Here is a 20,349-nt window from a genome sequence, read left to right as displayed (position 1 = left end):
CTTTTTACTCTGTGCTGAAGAAAATGATTTTGGCTACATTGTAAAGCGCTTTATCACCAGACAGTAATGACTTGTTAGATTCTGAAATGATGTGATTCCATGTTTGTATTTGTTATTTGGCGGTCCTGAGTAGTAGCAAGCAACATTCTGAATTCTATGATGATGATGACGATGGTTCATGAATCAAAGTTGTTTTGAAGTGTTGGCCAGTTGGCCATGGTCCATGGTTTCAAAGCTACAATTCTCAGAATGCATTGAACCTTGAATCTCTATCATAAAGGGTTTCACCTTTGGGCTCTTATTATAATGCATGTGCTACATTTAGGCCACAGTACCATTTTCCCTTATTAGCTAACCACCCCTTAGCCTTTTCTCTTGTTTCATGGCTTAAGTGGCAAACCACAACCATCACTAACCAAAATATAATGCTTTAAATGAAATAATGTACATTGAATTCATCAAGTAAATTAGACTAATATCTTAATAAATCAAATATGAGTATGGGAATGGGGATAGATATGTCTCCACAAGTGGTTACCTGGTGCAGAGAAGGCGTGGCCTAAATGGAGCCAAGGATGTTGATGGCAGCATTGGAGTGTGAAGGGTATGAGCCTTGTTGAGCTCCATTTGCCAAAGGAAATGTCCACATCCATGTCGGTTTGTGATCCATTTTGCAATTACTAGGGTCACATAAGTGTGTGCCCACCTCAGAAGTGCTTGTGGGCCATATGAAAGCCTGGTCTTCACCATTGCCAGCAGCATGTCTTTCAAATGTTGTGGGCTCTTATAATATAATTCACAATTTTGACCATTGTCCAATTTTTCAGTAGCTTGTTAGTGGTTACCTCTAACAACTTCATTTTTAACTAGGTCCCATTTTCATTCTCAATTTCATCTTTTTAAGGCCACCCTTCGAATCGTGCCTTTCAATGTCCCTCTTCCTTTGGGCTACCCAGGCCCTGTTTACTATTACTATTTATCCAACCCCCTTATTACTACTCTTTTAATTAATTAATTGATTAGACCTTCTAGTTCTTTCAATTGCTTAAGCTCCATATCCAATTCTTAGTACGTGTATGTTTCTACTTATCGAAAAAGGTGAACTCCAGTAGAATTAGAAATTAGTCCTTGATTTCTGACCCACGATTATCCATTGTACATCTACTGATACATAAAAGAAGTAGTACTTTTTTTTAACAGGAGATACGTAAAGTGATAAAAAGAGAGAATGATAACCTTTAGAATAAATGTCCTTTTTAATTCTTGGCTATTTGTTCCAAGAACGAAGTCTCTTTATAATTTGAAAATTTTTAGCTAGTCTCCAACCATCTAAATAATTAATCTTAATCATTTCTGTAAATAGTGAACTACTAATGTATCAGGAGTCACTTAATCTAGTAATAAGGGCCACTTAGTCTAGTAATAGATGATTAAAAACCGATTAAAAAAAATTTTTTTTGTTGCCCACGGTATCCCCTAACCCGACAGTTCAAGGACTAATCCGTCGCGGATCTGAGCTTTATTTAAGGGTCTGCCACTGGCCAATGGATTGCTGCATGCACAAGGCGGGATTTGAAACCCGACACTTGCTTAAGCGGACGAATGAGTTGACCACTCGACCTACCCAAATTGGTTCGATTAAAAATTTTAAATTGTAGAAAAACACTATATTTTTCGAACAAATGATCAAAGCCCAAAAATGATATTTACTCTAACCTTTAAATTAGTTTTCACTTTACCATTTCATACTCATTCACGAATATAACATGAAATTACAGCAACTACTTCTCTTTGCTGTTCCTTCACGGGGCTCACTTTGGTTATATATGTGGCCCATCATGTGTTGGATCCTCTTATTGAACTGGCAACTCTCTCAAATATTTTCTTCTCATTATTTTTTTCTATTTTTGTTTTAATTTCTTGATCCTCTTTACTCAGCTGTTAATGGTGTCCATATGCACCTCTTCTGCGTGTCTCCTATTTTTTTTTTTTCAGTATCATCATACCATTTTTCAAGCCATTTAATAGCGTCACCATCACACATATACGGTTACAGCTAGCTTTGTGTGTATATATTTGATTTTATTTTTCTTTGGTCTCTTTCTAGTCTTGGTTAGTCCACTCCTCAAATCAACATATATGAATTAATTTCAAAGTCATCAATATGGGATATGGATGTGTGATTCAAAGCAATTAATGTAACCAAAAACCCAGACAATGAGGGAGATGCATGCATGGTTTATGTTATGTGTGGTCTATTTTTATAGACTTCCATGTCATGAGTTTGTGTTAATATATGTTAGCAATTCAATGTATTTCTAATTAATATATATATCTAGTACCCACATTACTCTTAACGGAAAATCTCTAGCAAGTAGAAGTAGGTGAGAGAGAGTGATTTAATTTCAGGAACATGGCCTAATATTTTAGTTCTTAATGATGTATACCTAACACGATACGAATTGAAATGCATGCAACTCAAATAGAGGCTACGTGGTGGCATATAAAAAGCGTAGCATAACAAATTATTTTGAGCTGATTATGGATAGACATAAGAAGTAAGTGAAGGTCTCGTAAGCTTTCCAAGTTAATGAATGTATAATCATGTATATATGTATATGGTACGTACAAATTAAAAGATATACATCATATCAAACCCATGCTAATATAACACAAATTAAAGTAATAACTCGGAAAACTAGCTAGCAAGAGAATGTGACATATTATATTATAGTCACATGGGGTATGCAAGTAATGATACATTTACAAAGAAACTGTGTATGTATAATGTGGGGGGAGCCCCTCATGGTAGGGTAGATAGATGGAAACGGGAGAAATTAATCAAAAACGGATTGAATTGAATTGAAAGGAAGAGTTAGCTTGTTTTTCATGAAAATTTGAAACAGGACACGTTCTGCAAAGGAACCATGTGCTTACACATAACGGGAGGGGCATCAATAGGAGGGATAGGTAGCATGCAATGCAACTAGCAACTGTCATTGTCCATGCCATAATAATCAACCAATCTTAATCAAGTAATCGGTTTATTCATCTGTTTAAATAACTTAATTTAAAATTTTAGACTTTATCTAATATATAATAATTTATTAGCCAATAATTATTTTTAAAATAATATTTAGATTGAAATAAATTAATATTAAAAAAAATTTTAAACGGTTTCTGACAATTATTTCAAAAGACAACGAGGCTCTTAACAAAAAATATTTAATTTGATCTCTAAAATTTATTTTTATAGGATTGATTGATCCTGTAACAATTTTTTTTGCACAAAAACTAATTAGTTCTATAAAAATAAAATTTAAAAACCGAATTAGATATTTTTTGTTGAAAACTTTGTAATCCATTCGAAGTAATTATCAAGGGCCGAATTAGATATTCACTCATTAATATTTGACCTGGCAGATTAAAAGATACAATAACCAAAAAAAAAATGATATGCCATAATACTTAATATATGGGTTCCTAGCTATATTATGAGTGGTGTTATATAGATAGGAATTAGGGAGTAGTAGGGGAAACCTGAATTTATTATTTGGCAATAAGGACTGGTAGCTAGGTAGCTTAGTGTTACCCTAACCCTATGAATGAATATGCTTTCATTTCATCACATATATACATGTCTGGCTTAGCTAGCTAGTTTCACTCTCAAGCCTGGTTGTGATGATTTGGATTCTATTGCTCATGCACTTTTCAATCTTGAAAATTCATCACTTGGATCCTTTCCACTTTCTTACTGTTACTCACCTCATCTCTATACAATCTAACTGTATATGTATATATAGGCTGGTGGCCTTCCTGTTTTTTGTCAGGGCATCTACAATCTATATTGTTATCCTTTAGTGTACTCTACATCATCATTAGGAATTTAGGATACTGTCTACCTTTATTTTTATCTTTCTCCTTAGCTTCTTACCTATTTGCGTATTTAATTATTTATCATCAATGCAATATTTTAGTAATTAATTAGTTTAAAATAATAAAATATAAAAATTTATTTAAAAAATATATTTTATATATAAATATAAGTTTTTTTTATATTTGATTTAATCCTAATTGAACTTATGTTGAACTTTTAAATTTTTCAACTTTTCACTCTACTAATTGGATGACCAATTGCTTGATTTTTAGAATCTTGATATTTTCATTAAGAATTGGATTAATTTTATTAGAAATAATTATATTAGAATTGTATTTTAATTTTGTCTTTTAATATAGTCAAAATTTGAATTAAAATCATGGCAAAGAAGACAAACTCAATCTGATGAATATAGTCCAATTTGTACATCATTGCTTTCTTAAGAGGGAAAAAAACAGAAGTCAAATGTATTTCCATTATTCAATAATAAGAGAGCATAGGCAGGGAATGTGATTTTTATAATATTTTATTTATTAACATGTGTATTATTAAGGATATCTATGTTTTCACATTGTCATTACACATATGTCGCTAATTATTTTTTATATGCTTATTACAGTTGTGTAATAAGTATAAATAAAATTTTGGGTGTATAATGTCTAATTATGAGACTCATAATTGATTTTAAAGAAATTGTTAGTGTCGATTTGTTTAAAATCATTATCAACAATTTGAGTGAAGAGGAACAATAATTAAAAAATTTTGGATCAACAATTAATAGCCAGAATCAACTTAAAAAATAAGAGTAATAATTTTATGGTTGTAGAAATTCTGAAAAAAAAAATTATCTTACTTGAAATTGCTAATCTCATTTTCACAATTTTTTTTGTCTTTTTCTAAAATCGTAAGTCACGATTTTTTATAACATTAAAAACTTCCATATTAATGTATTACATCAAATTAGTGTAATACTTTACACTCTTCCGATTGTAATATCCAAAAAAATTAGCCCCAAAAAATACACATGATAAATGATAAATAAAAACAGAAATTATATACTATACATTTGAAATGTGTAACATTTGAAAAAAATATATTACAAGATACTCAGAATATGTTATATCTACGTAGATGTACATATATATTTAGGTTATTGTACATTCGGGATAAAACCAAAAAGAAATTTATTCTAATATACTGAGATATGTTACGACCTGATTTGATTTGCTTTTTTTATTTTATTTAATTTTATTTAAATAATTTAAAATTTTAAAATTACAAAGTTTTTTGTTTAAAATTTTGATGAATATAATTTAAATTCAATATAAATAAATATACTTTTACTATTATAGTAGTATGATTAATTATGTTTATATATTCAATTTTAAAAAAGAACTAATTAAAGTTTTTAGATTAAGAAATTAACCATTTAAAATTTTAAATACATCTAAGATATATGCAGAACAAAAACTTGATACGTTGAGATAATATTTCAGATCGTGTGTGTTATGTTGGTTTGATTTTTTAAGAAAGAGTGAATTGATAAAAGTATTTTTGTTTATTTTTTAGATATGTTTAAGAAAATTTAATATTTATTTTAATAGTTTTGTACAATTAAAAAATAGTTAATTCAAGAAAGAATGAATATATATAAAATAAAAATACAAGTTAAATAAATATAAAAAATATTTAATTAAATATTTTAAATTACATATATTAATTAGGAAATATAATATATAATTATATAATAAATTAAAAAATATAATATATAACGAGAAATAGTTTGGGTTAATGTTAGCCGGTGACATATCATACATTATTATTAAATATGTGCCATCATCATCACTTCAACATAAAGTGAAATCTGGCTGCATGTGTAATATATATTTCGAGATTCTGGAAAAAAAGTTGTCACTGTTAACATGATAAGATCATACTCTCAAAGTTCGACTGCATGTCATGGATTTAACTTTTATTTAGTAATTAGGTTAAGAGTAAATAAAGAATCATATATAGAATAGAAAAGGGTTAATTAACTAACTAATAATGAAATTAAGGAAGCTACAAGGACACATAGACGGTAGATTATATTACTTATTTAACATGTTATAATTTAAATGTGAAGGTAGGTAGGGACCAAAGTTAGGTGAAAGGTAAAAAATTAAAAATTTGATATAGAATGAGGGGTCGTGGGAAAGAGACATAAATGGACAAGGATGGTTTTAAAGGGACAAAACACACACAGCATAAAAATGCAGTACCCTTTGGGTGTCACACCCTTCTTCGTTTGTGCATAAAAGCAAGACATGCATATGAATAAGAACCACCGCAATAATAATAAATTACTACTGCTGTATGTTTGGTAACAAATTAAATTAAATTCTTGGGGACGGTGGTGTGGGGGAAAAAAATAAAAAAAAAATAAAAGTAAACTTGGTGACCATCGATAACTGTTTTTAACTGAAAAAGTGGAAGCAGTGCCCCTCGATTCACGAGGGGTTAATAGAAGAGAGTATAAAAATGAAATAATTAAATGGTAGTAGCTAGAAATATGAGTTAGCATTTATAAAAGTAGGGATATTTGCTCTTATGTCTGTGATTGTTGTTGTTGTATATTATGAGTTCTACTGGCAGAGGTTGTTATCTTTGTGCACTCCAAAACAAACCTGACCCCTCTGCTGTGCCGTGCTGCCTTTTCTATCTCTCAGATGTCGATGCAATCAACATATATAACACTTTGGGACCATGTGATCGACACTTCACAACCCATTTTCATTTCATTCCTCCCCCTCCCCTTCCAAACCCTTTTCTTCTTTCCAACTTTGCCCTTACTTTTCTTTTCTTTTCTTTATGTTTTACTTCACATGCTGTCGGTATATATATACTTTATTTTCACATTTAATTAGTTACATAGTCGATTCACTCTTTACTTAACTAAGTGTTAAAAATTTAAATGTTATTTTGTGTATGGCAATATATTAATTAGTGATAGATATTTAAATAAAATTTAAATTTATAACGAATTAATTATTGACCTATTATATTGAAAAATACTATAAACAAAAAAATTATACTGCTATTTTTAAATCAACTTCGCTAAAAAAATAATGAAAAATCTTGATGATAATATGTACAATAAATTTTAATTTTAACCCAATATATAGAAAAAAAATCCAAACAATTATTTCAAAAAATTAACCATTCCAACTTTACCGATAGAATTTACTCAACCACCATCTTTCTCTCTAATTCACCCAAATTGTTAACCTCATTCTCATAATCATCCTACCTCTCTGGCGTTAGAAGCTTTATCACTAGCTATTAAACAACTATCCACGTAGTTATTAAAATAATCATCCGACTATTTAGTAAAATGACCATCTAGCACTTGTTAATTGTATATCTTTAAACTGAATCGAACAAAATAACCATACAATTAAGAGTTAAAATAACCATCTACATACCTAGTGATGTAAGAAGAAAAAACAATTAATTAGGATAAATGTCGAAGGCAGCAATCATGGCAATGCAGTCATCATATGAGCTTTCAAGACTAAGCCGATGTAGCATCCGTTGCAAACTCTTCAGGGTTGTTGATGGTCATGAGCTTCATAAAATCACTACAAGAAATAAGGAGTTTAGCCACGAAAAAAATTGTGGCTAAACTCTAAGATAACCGTAGCAACTATACATTGGTCACGAAAGAATATTTGTGGCTAATCGGCAGGTTGCATTTTCAATTTGCCATAATTTTAGCGTTATTAGCCACAATTTTAAATATCGTGGAGACCTTTAAAGAGTCACGATTTGTATATCATTGTCTACACATAATATCGTGGCTAAATAAGAATAATTAAATCAAAAATTATAATTCTACTACACTTCATCCGTAGCTAATTTGTGCCAGCCGGATTTTTCAACCACATTTTTTTTGTGGCTAACGTTAGGTTATTTAATCACACTATTTTTGTGGCTAACTCACTCTATTTTTCACATACAATCCAAGACTAATTTGTGCTAATTTTCTCTAATCGAACAATTTTATTAAATAAAATTATATTTATATATATTACATTAATAACAAAAATCAAACTTTTTAAATATATAATATCTAACATTTTTTCATAAATAATAATAATAATAATAATAATAATAATAATAATAATAATAATAATAATAATAATAGTCTAAACTTATATATAATAAGAAATAAAAAAATTTAACATAAATAAAATAAATTCTAATCCTTCTAGATTAAATATATTTAAAATTTTAACTATTACTTATTAAATACATTAATTAAATGTCTAGCGGATAAACTAAATACTTTATCACTGTATTTTTATAACAAAAATTTGTACAGAGTTACCGTATCCATAGCTTTTTCTCTAAAGTTTCAAACAGTTTCTCTAAATTTATCACACATCCTACATTTTTAGCACCACCAAAGACCTTTCCAATTTACAGCGTTGCTTTACGAGCCATTACACCCAAAAATCGTATCAATAAATTTACGTCATTATCTCGACTTTGTCCATGCCCATCAAGTTTCATAATGTCTTTTTCATCCTTTTTCAAATGCCAAACTTAAATTGTCGTTCTTTTGCTAGTTATAATTTCTCCCATAGAAGTGTCTACAATGAATACAAAATTGAATAAAAGAAATAAACTAAATATTATAACTCAAAAAATCACGTAAAAAAGATTGAAATTTCATATACCTTTGACATTCACAATTAAAGGGTCATTATAATCTTTTATGGTAGGTACAGTTAGTTGAGACTTATTTCACCCAAACCTTCTCCAAATTCTTCATTATTGTTTCTGTGTTATCGTAGTTCTGCTAAAAGAGCCTCTTTTAAATTATTATGTTTTTGCTTCACGAAAAAATCTACTAAAAAAACTAACAAATAACAAAAAAAAATTGGTACTTTGTGTTTGGAGGATACCTTATCATATTATCATATGATAGGATTCATATAGTGTGGTTAAAGAGAGTGATTTCAAGGTTTTGTGTTTGGAGGATACGTTATCATATGATAGGATTCATATAGTGTGGTTAAAGAGAGTGATTTCAAGGTGCCGTAGAAAAGTAGGAGTTAAAAGACAACGTGAATGATGGAAGTTATATTGGAATTTGTCCGTGATTATTTTAACTTTTCGCCAAAAGCTTCTTCAGAAGTTAAGCGCACATTAAAATTTTAAATTTTAAAAATTCCGCTTGACCAATATTGTTTAGATCATCTTTTAACTTTCTTTGATCTTAAGAATATTTCTTTTCATCTTACTGTTTATTATCTACTAAATATACCTTAAATTATTTTATTTTTAATACAATAGTTATTTATTTATTTTTTAATGGTCAAATATAATTAAAAATTTAAATTTAAATTTTGATTCTGTAATATTTTTATCTTTAATTTTTATTATAATAACAATAAATAACCAAAAAATTACTTTAATAATATATGACCTTCACAATCTCTCATTTCATGCCGTTGATAGTTGATGATTCAAACAATAAACTATCATTTAATTATTTATCTATTATACACAAAACAATATAATAAAAGTTATACATTAAGTAAATTTTATAAATATTTTTACCTGAAAATTTTAATGTTTAATAAATTTTAATTATTAAATTAATTACTAAAATTTGGACAAATTAATTATCAGATAAAATTGTTATAAGAAATTTTATAAATTAATTTCTCTGTTACTTAATAAAATTTTAAACTTTTATACAATTAACTCATAAATTAATTAGTATTAATTTTTTTATAACTGAAAATAATTGTAAAATAATTAATTAATGGAATATACCAATTAAATAATAGTAAAAATAAAAAAATTTAATTCATAATTTCACAAAAATAATTTTTAAAAAGATAATTATACATATAATAAGAGTATAGTACTCATAAAAATATATAGTGAGTATTAAACCATGTAAATAAAGATTATTTTTTTAACTTATCCTCATTTTTTTAAATTCAAAAAATGATAAAATAATTTATTTTTAATAAAAACTGAATTTTTTTTATACTTACAAGTTATTGAATTTTTTATTATCTATTCAAATTATATTATTTAAGCTAAATAAATTTTATCTTTATAATTAACTCAAATATTAGAATATTATCTTTATTTTTATAATTTTTTATTTTATCTAAATTCATTTTTTTATATTTTTAGATTTAATTTCATAAATATATGTTAATGTTGGAATATTAAAAAATATACTATACATTAATAAATTTATTTAAAAAATTAATTTATTTAGAACAGGATAGCCATGATATGTTAATGTAAGTAAAAAATACAACTACGTCGTAGCAAAAGATTAAATTTTAGCCATTGTCACAATGTTTCGTGATAAATAAAAGACACATTCATTTATTTTTATCACGATTTAATGTTCGTAGTTAAAATTTGGTGACTAAACACCATTTTTGTGGTAGTGAATCTGAAAGTCCAAAAAATTGTTGCCATTGGAATCGAGGTTGGCGGGGCGCAGGGCGGCGTCCTCCGGTACTTTGGCAGACAGCTGATGTTACTCGCAGAGCTTTCACTGGTGAGAAGAAAAGAGGCTGAACGAAAAGAAAGTCACATCACATGGAGGAGAAAGAGGCCGTTGTTGCAAATCCTTATTTGATTTGAATTTTAAATTAAAAATTATTAAAAATTAATTAACTTAATTATCATTTAATGTTAATTTTAATTTTACTCCTATTATACATATTGTACACTAAATTCATTAGCTTTACATACTTAGAATATATAATTTTAACACATAGTATCAATATTTAATAGCTAAAAAAATATTAAAATTCCATTTTTGTTATTCCTAAAGAAATTTTGATATAAGATAAATACAAACATTTATATACAAAATGTTAAATATACAACTATTTATATACTTTTATTTATTAAATTAAGATTTTAAAATAAATGATTTGATGAATATATATATCATATGCTAATCACTTCAAAAGACATGCATGGGAGGCTGGAATAGAATTCTTCTCGGAAAATATAATAATAATAATGCAATGAAATTAAACTTTTTTTTATATGTAAATTCTTACATCTTTAATTAAACACTCTTTATTTTAAGATAAATAATTTTATGACAAAATAATGTTAGGAATTCAATAATTTTTTATATCTCATCATACACTTTTTTTTTCAAATAAGATAAAAACCTTTTACATGAGTAAATTTGTTTAATATAAAATTATTCATATATTTTTATTTAACAACTCAAATTATTGGGTTAGTAAGTGATTCTATGACCTTTAATTATGTAAAAAAAAAACAATACATTATGTTGTTTTAACGCAAAACTTATCCCCTCGCCCCGCCAAACACAATGGATATAATATAATGTTCAAATGCTGGTTATAATGGACAAAATATTTTCTTTTTTCTAGAATTGAAGCTAAAGTATGTTGATGTCTAATTTTAAATTTATGTCAAGCGTGGTTAAAACATTAATCCACAAGGAAGAGAAGATAAACTGATGAACTAATCCCAAAGAAGAAATGGTCGGTGAAATTATGGGTTTACATTACATTTTTTATGACAATGTTAAAGAAACTGATCTGTGCCAATGAGTAATAGCTCAACTGGCATAGTCTTCCCATATTCAATTAAGAAGTTGTGGGTTCGAGTCTCCTATCTTTGATAAAAAAAAAAAAGAAACTGATCTGTATAACTATTTGATCATATGTATCTACTAGATACTATAAGATATTTTGATAATACCGATGGTTTCAACATTATTAGTAATTATTTTTATTAACGGATTAATCGTCTAAGCATTGATAAAAGTGCGTAGGTAAATAGTTCGTTGGAAAATTTGACTTATTTAATCTATAGTTGAGCCGTGAATAATATTAAAATAATTATAACAACAACTATTCTGTTAATAATAAATGTGTTGCAAGAAAATAAAAAATTTTGAATTTACTGACACCAAGTAAAAAATTACTTTTCAATAAAAAATAAAATTTACATTTACTAATGAATAAGTCATCGGCAGTATATATCAAAAATCAATTTTAGTAATTAATTTTATTGATGATCAAGCAGTCGGTAAAACTAATTTTTTTTATTTTAATTACAATCATTTTATGTATTAATTATATCTTCTAATACCTATTATATATTATCGACAAACAATTTATAAAACACGGCATTTAAACAAATTTTTAATATAAATTATAAAAATTACATTATTCATAACTTATTTGAGAACATCAATTACAAAGACATATTATAACTTTTTGGAATAAAAGTGTTGTTTATTTATTTTTAATTATGTGTGTATGTGGATTGTAATTATGTTATGGTTTTGTTTTTAGCCTATTCTTCTACAAGCTGTGACGTTGTTACTATTCTTACTCCCTCATGATACTCCATTTATCGAATAAAATAATGGCCACGCATGTGATTATAATAATCCTGATGAGACCCCATATTAGGATTTTGTGGTGAGTGCTAATTTAACTTGTGTGGCCAATTATTGGCCATCCATAATCCGATGATGAATAAGCATTATTCTGGTCCACGATGATGATATATGATTATATTGAAGAATGATGAAAGCATCAAGAGTTTGTTTAATGTAAATTAAAAATCATGCATAAGGGAAGAAAGTAGATATTTTGAGAGGGTTAAAATGGTAAACATACATTGGCGACCAAAGAAACAAACTGCAGCTCGCTCAGTAGGCATGAGTTGATGCAACGAAGGCCAATGTGCCGCAAAAGGAAAAACTCGACCAACAAAAGAACCTAAATGATTGAATGGATTCATTTTATGACACTTTATATGTGAAATCCGGGATATCCTTCATAATGAAAGTATCAATAATCTACAAAGACAAAAACTAGAGAATTTGTTGTTTCCTATTAGCATTTTTAGTTATCCGTTTAATTACTTTAGTCTAATAATATTAGCTAAAATTTTTTTATCAATTCTCTAATATTTTTTAACTACAAATACTTGCAATTTTTTTAGTTATGGCTGGCAATTCATACCCTATCCACGGGTACCCAACCCGGTCCAACCCGTTCGGGTAGGGTAGGCTACCCTACCCGCAGCGGGTAGGGTAGGGTACGGTCCGGGTATGCCTGCGGGTAGGGTACCCACAACCTTTCTTATGTAATGACTTAAAATAAGTGAACAACCACTAAACTAGTTAGTTAATTTAGTAATTTAGAGCATTAGTTTTTTATTTTTTATGTTATTAATACGTATAAAATTCGAAATAATTGAATTTTATATTTACTTTAAAAAAAATTGATATTTCTGCGGGTAGGATAGGGTAAGGTAGGGTTTAGAATTTTAGGGTGCGGGTAGGATTAGGGTTGAGAGATTCTCAACCCGCAGATAGAGTAGGGTAGAGTTTTAATGAAATTTTCAACCCGCAGGTAGGGTCCAAACCCTACCCTACCCTACCCATTGCCAGCCCTATTTATAGTGAGGCATTGACATTTTTTTTTCACAATTAGATTACATCCGATACAATTATTATAATGTGGATAATTTGGTAGTTAGAGTAGCTATATATAATTTTGATAATATTTAAAATTATTGCTAAAATTAGTATCATACCTTTTTATATTTTTATAATAGTTTTTTTTAATTATTTTTTTTAAATATTAAAAAAGTATTATTTTAACTTTGATAACAGTTTTCAACTATTTTTCAAAATTGCGTAGTTAATATAACTACAACAATAATAACTATCATAACATGCACCTTATTATATAACCAATATATAGCGTTGTGGTCAATATGCATTCAATTTTATAACCAACATTTTATAGTCAACATTTTAGATAATATAAAGGAAAACAGTAATAAGTGCAACGAACAAAGTATGATGATCTCTTCCATTTTTGTGAAAATAAAATATTGGTTATTTAGACTTTCTGATCTTAGCTGAAGATTTGATAATCATCATCTGAATTTCTCGTAATAATGTTATTCTCTACATTTGTCCAACATGAATGATGTATCGATATCAATGTCTTACTGCTTGATCTATATGTGATATCAAAGCGGCAAAACCATGAAAGAAAATATGCATTTCATTTTGACAATATCAAGAAAAGCAAAATAAAATAAAATATATTCTAGTAGCTGAAGCTTCTTATTATTTATTACCTTTGTACTTTGAAGAAAATTTTCTTGTGTCAACTCACAAATAAGTATTTTTCTAAAAAAGTATTGCGTGGCTAACATCTGATTTGATTCGAGAGATATGTACTTGTTTACATATCTTTTGGTAATGGTTAATGCATGCGCAACCGCGTGCTATTCGATAGTGAAATTGGACTTTAGAACCCCTTTTTTTTAATTTATTTTATCCAATTGATCCTCTTCGTGGTAAGTGCGCATTTTCTTGATAACAACATATATATTTGAAGAAGAAAAATGGCAATCCTATTATCATCATTAATTTAGCAAGATTGATGAAAATCTTTCCAAAAGCAAAACATACATACACTTATGGATTTGAATTGAATCCTTTATTTACAACGTACCCTTCTATTTTAATTTATAATAAAGGTCAAAAAGTTATGCATGTGATAAGAGTGTACAAATCTAAATCGATCTAAATTAAACCGTTCATTCAATCCAATTTAAATTAAAAACCGATTAAAACTGCACTATTTTGGATTTGATTGAATTCTATTTTTTGCAAACTACTGGATTGGATCGGATTTCGGATCTATTTTTCATAACCGATCCAATCCAATTTAAACCGTACAATATGCTATAATATTATTATTTTATTATTATATTTACAATTATACTTATAACATGTTCAATTTGTTATACATTTTTCTATTATTCATGTATTATTATTATTTAATAAATATTTTATGTTCAAAATATTATTTATTTTTTATTTTAACTAACCTATAATTTTATTTCTATTATTATGCTATTGTTGGCTTTTTAAGATATTGTTAAGACTTGTTATGTCATTGTTGGTTATTTAAAATTTGATGATGAGATTGGTTATATGTATTTAATTTTTTTTATTTAAAAACCGTAAATTCAAACCGATCTAAACCACTTGTAGTCTGATCGGATCAGATCGAATTTCTAAAAAAGTTCATTCAATCCAAACCGCGCCTCACATAAATAAACATTCGAATCGGATAATTTTTTTCTTTAAAACCGAATCAAACCGCACCGCGAATACCCTAGTATGTGATATATATTTATATAAAGAAAAGAGCTATTAAATGCGAAGACTACTGATAACATGCCAAATTTAGAAAGACAAGTGGCTGCATATCCTCAGCATGGCTATTAACAAACATAAAAAAAAAAAGAATGATGAAGTTGACGAGTAATTTTGAAACAATGACTGTAATCACAAATAAGAGATATGAGATATGATGGTCAGAGATTTGCTACCCAAATCATATGTGTATATCCCTTCATTCGCTCTTAATTATAGCTTCTTTAAATAATTAGTCTCTCTTACCAACTATATCTTTTTTCATAACTTTTCAAGTTTCTTCTATATGTTCAAAGTGGACAAATAGTAGCTAGGACAGAAAATATATATAATATTAACTCTTATATTGGGGCCAATTATTGCCAATTATTTTTCCTGCCTTTTTCTCAAGTCTATATCATTGTAATCAATTATTTGTTTCTAATAATTCCAAAACTTCTTTCTGCCACAACTCTCTTTTATGTTTTTTTTTTTTTAATAATCCAAGATATATATGTATGCTGTACCGTGAAGGTCTGTTAATTAATAACTTTTATTGGGTTTACATATATATTGTCATTTAAAGATAACATTCTTTTTTTAATAGAAAATTACAATCAGCCCAACAGATGTAAATACAAAAATATTATGTATATATTAAAATTAACTACTATGTATATCTGTATAAATATATGTATTGTCTAATTTATTATTATTATATATTTTATAAATATATATTGTTTAATTTATTTATTATTATATATTTTATATTTTAATATATATTTTATACTAATATTTAATTTTAATAACTAATTTTAATATATACTTAATATAATCAGAACAAGAAAGTGATCAAGAAATTAACATCAACATTATCAAAAAAAAAAAAGAGTAAAAATGGAAAAGCTTAGGAAATTATAAAAACCGCCGCTAGTTGCATTACCTGCATTTGCAATAAGATAGTGAGAAGTTTTAGAAATTTTACTGCTATATAAGAGACATATATACATGACAATGAATATTGTTGGAAAGAAAAATAAAAAAATATTCTTTTACTAATATTATGTCATAAATACCTTTTAAGGACTTAAATTTTTCTTTAAGTAGTGAGAACTAAATTAATAAAAGTGGATTGGTTGAATTTGATGTATAAAAAGTGTCATCTAATTAAAATAAATCAAATTAAATATTTTTTCACTAACATTATATGTCATGGATACTTTTTTACCTGATACTTCTTTGATATGAAATACCTAAAGTAGTATCAGAATTACTATCTTAATTTGTGAAAATCAACTTGTTTCTTATATCCATTTTTAGTTAAATAAATTTAAAATTATAGAAATACTTAAAAATATATTCTATTAATTATCCTATTTAATAAGAAGTTTTAAGATAAAAAGATAAGTTGATTATAATATTATAATTATTATACAATATATGTTAGGTACCAGACAAATGACACAGCAAAATATAGAGATGAAAAATTAGAAATTTGTATAAAATATGGAAACAATTGAATAATTTTCTTTGAGAATTACTACTTCTCTCTCTCACAAGGAGACTACAATAACACTCTCTCTTGACAAAAGGAGAACACACTTCTCTCTATATATATAGAAGAAAACTACTCAAAGAAATATTATGTTATTCTCTTTGGATGACTTGATTGAAATGAATTAAAGAAAAACTCAATTTATAGGTGAGTCTCTTCAATATGAACCATCCGTCAATTAGAGGTATATAATTCTTCTCTTTTTCAACCACTAAAATTCTAAGGTTATAAATTAAGATTGTTTATTACCTCTCATTTTATTTAGTTATTATTTATTTATATATTTTCTAAAATTAGCTTTACTAATTTTCACAATCTCCCACTTAAAGCTAATTTTGATAAATTTTCAAAATTCATGTTGCTCATGTATTCCATAGGCCGTATGAGGATCTACACCATTCAAACTTTTCTGTGTTGATTGGTTTTGTCATGGCATCTGCTAGGTTATCTTTAGTGTGAATCTTCTGCATATCAACACTTCCTTCTTCTACTACTTCCCGAACAAAGTGATATTGTACTCCAATGTGTTTTGTTCTTGAATGAAAGGCAGGATTCCTTGCAATGTGCAAGGCACTCTGACTATCACAATACACAGAAATCTTCTGTTGTTTGTGCCCGAGTTCTTCTATCAACCTTTGGATCCAAATAGCTTCCTTGCATGCTTGTGTAGCTGCCATATATTCAGCTTCTGTAGTAGATAAAGCTACAACAGTCTGTAATTTAGATAGCCAGCTCACAGCTCCTCCTGCAAGTGTAAACACATAGCCTGTAGTAGATTTTCGTTTATCAAGATCACTTGCAAAGTCTGAGTCGACATATCCATTGACAATGAATTCTGATCCTCCAAACATAATGCAACATTTGAGGTTCCTTTGATGTATCTCAAGATCCTCTTAACAACATTCCAATGCTCTTTACCCGGATCTGCCATAAATCGACTTACCACCGCAACTGCTTGAGCAATATCTGGCCTTGTACAGATCATGGCATACATAAGGCTTCCCACCGCTGATGCATACGGTACTCGAGACATTTCCATCCTCTCTGCTTCACTACTAGGGCACATACTTGAGGATAATTTGAAATTCATAGGAAGTGGGGTTGAAATTGGCTTACATTCTTGCATATTGAAGCGTTGCAAGATTTTCTTCAAATAATTCTTTTGCGATAGCCAAATCTTCCTATCTTTTTTGTCTCGGTGAATTTGCATCCCTAAAATCTTGTTTGCTGGTCCCAAGTCTTTCATATCAAACTCCCTAGCCAACTGTGCCTTCAATTCTTTGATTTGATCTTTGTTGGGACCTACCACCAACATGTCATCCACATACAACAGTAGAATGATGAAATCATTATCACCAGACCTCTTGTAATAAGTACAATGATCTGAACTAAGTCTGTTGTATCCAAGGCTAATAATGAAAGAATCAAATCTCTTGTACCAACACCTTGGCGCCTGCTTTAGACCGTACAGAGATTTAGTTAACCTGCAAACCAAGTTTTCTTTTCCTTGTTCTTCAAAACCTTCTGGTTGGAGCATATATATCTCTTCTACAAGTTCTCCATGAAGAAAAGCAGTCTTTACATCTAATTGCTCTAGATGTAAATCAAATGCAGCACACATAGCCAAAACTACTCTAATAGTAGTTAGTCTCACCACCGGAGAAAATATTTCATTGAAGTCAATACCTTCTTTCTGAGCATATCCCTTGACAACCAATCTTGCACGATATCGTTCCACCTGATCATTACTATCTCGTTTGATCTTGTAAACCCATTTGTTACCAATGGCTTTCCGACCTGCTGGAAGTTCAACAAGTTTCCAGGTATGGTTCCTATGTAATGCCTCAATTTCTTCTTGCATTGCTGTCATCCACATAGAAGCGTCTGGATTGCGCATAGCCTCCATAAAAGTTGTTGGCTCTCCATCTTCTGTCAAAAGACAATATGCATCATGGTTTGTCAAAACATAATTTGAGTGCCATGATGGTGTTCTTCTTTGTCGAGTGGATCGACGAACTTCTATGTCATTAGCCTCTGCTTCTTGTTCTTCGTGCTGTGGTTCTGCTTCAGAAAGATCACCTTCTCTGCATTTTTCATCTATTTGAACAGTGGTTATCTCTTTAATAGTGCTGTCATTTTCTTGTTCTTTTTGCAATTCATCTTCTGCAAATATCACATCTCTACTGACAACTACCTTGCGGGCAGTGGAATCCCACAGGCGATACCCCTTAACACCGTCAGCATAACCCAAGAATATACATTTTCTAGACTTTGGGTCTAGCTTTGTTCTTTCTTGGGAATTGTACATCACGTACACAGGACAACCAAATATATGTAAAGAAGAATAATTAGGTGGCTTACCTTGCCACATCTCCATTGGTGTCTTTAACCCAATTGCAGTTGATGGTGACCGATTTATCACATAACAGGCGGTTTTAACAGCTTCTGCCCAAAAAGACTTGGCTAAACCTGCAGTTTGCAACATAGCTCGTGCTCTTTCTAGGAGAGTCCTATTCATTCGCTCTGCTACACCATTTTGCTGAGGCGTATATGCAACTGTGAATTGTCGTTGAATACCTGCTTGCTTGCAAAATGTTAGAAAATCACCATCAACATATTCTCCTCCATTATCTGTCCTTAAACACTTGATCTTCTTTCCAGATTCAAGTTCTAACTTTGCTTTGAACTCTTTGAACATCGCAAACACGTCTGACTTTTTCTTGATCGGGTACACCCATAGCCTCCTAGAGTAATCATCAATAAATGATACAAGATATTTTGCTCCTCCTAGGGACATCTCCGGTGATTCCCACACATCAGAATGAATCAACTCCAATATGTGCTTGCTCCGAGCAGTTGATCTACCAAACGTCAATCTATGTTGTTTGCTTGTAACGCAGTGCTTACAAAATGGTAAGTTTACCGATTTGAGCCCGGGAATGAGATTACGTTCTACAAGAATCTTCAAGCCTCGTTCTGACATGTGGCCTAGTTTGCAATGCCATATCATCGTCATTTCTTCTTGGCTTGTTGAAGCAACTGATGCCTCAGCCTCTTGCAAAGTATCTCCCATAAGCATGTATAGATTTGCTGCAATCTTTTCTGCTTTTATTACCACAAGAGCTCCTTTAACAACTTTTAAGATCCCACCTTCAATATGGGTCTTACAACCAAGTTCATCCAATTGCCCAATCGACAACAAATTATTCTTCAAACCTTTCACGTGTCTTACCCCTTGAAGTGAACGAATAGAACCATCAAACATTTTTATTTTGACAGTACCCATTCCAACAATTTCTAAGGCATGATCGTTTCCCATAAACACAGATCCTTCCAAGACAGGTTCATATGTACAAAACCAATCACGATGAGGAGTCATGTGCCATGTTGCTCCTGAATCAACAATCCAAACATCAGTGAGCTGTTTACTGCCTTTAGAACCAATTGTTGCTTCGCCATACAGGATTTCTCCATCATCAGAGGTACTTGCAACACATCCTTGAGAACTTGATCCTTCTGGAACCTTCTCTATACTCTTCTTATTCCAACAATCTTTCTTGAAGTGCCCTCTCTTACCACAATTGTAGCATTTGACCTGCTTCTTACTTTGTGACTTTGGTCTACTTTGACTCCCACTGAAACCACGCTCCATTGATCTCCCTCTTGTCA

The sequence above is a fragment of the Arachis hypogaea genome, chromosome 1 (genome assembly GCF_003086295.3).
Source record: "Arachis hypogaea cultivar Tifrunner chromosome 1, arahy.Tifrunner.gnm2.J5K5, whole genome shotgun sequence".
Classification (NCBI taxonomy): Eukaryota; Viridiplantae; Streptophyta; class Magnoliopsida; order Fabales; family Fabaceae; genus Arachis; species Arachis hypogaea.
Note: the sequence above shows the minus strand (reverse complement) of the source record.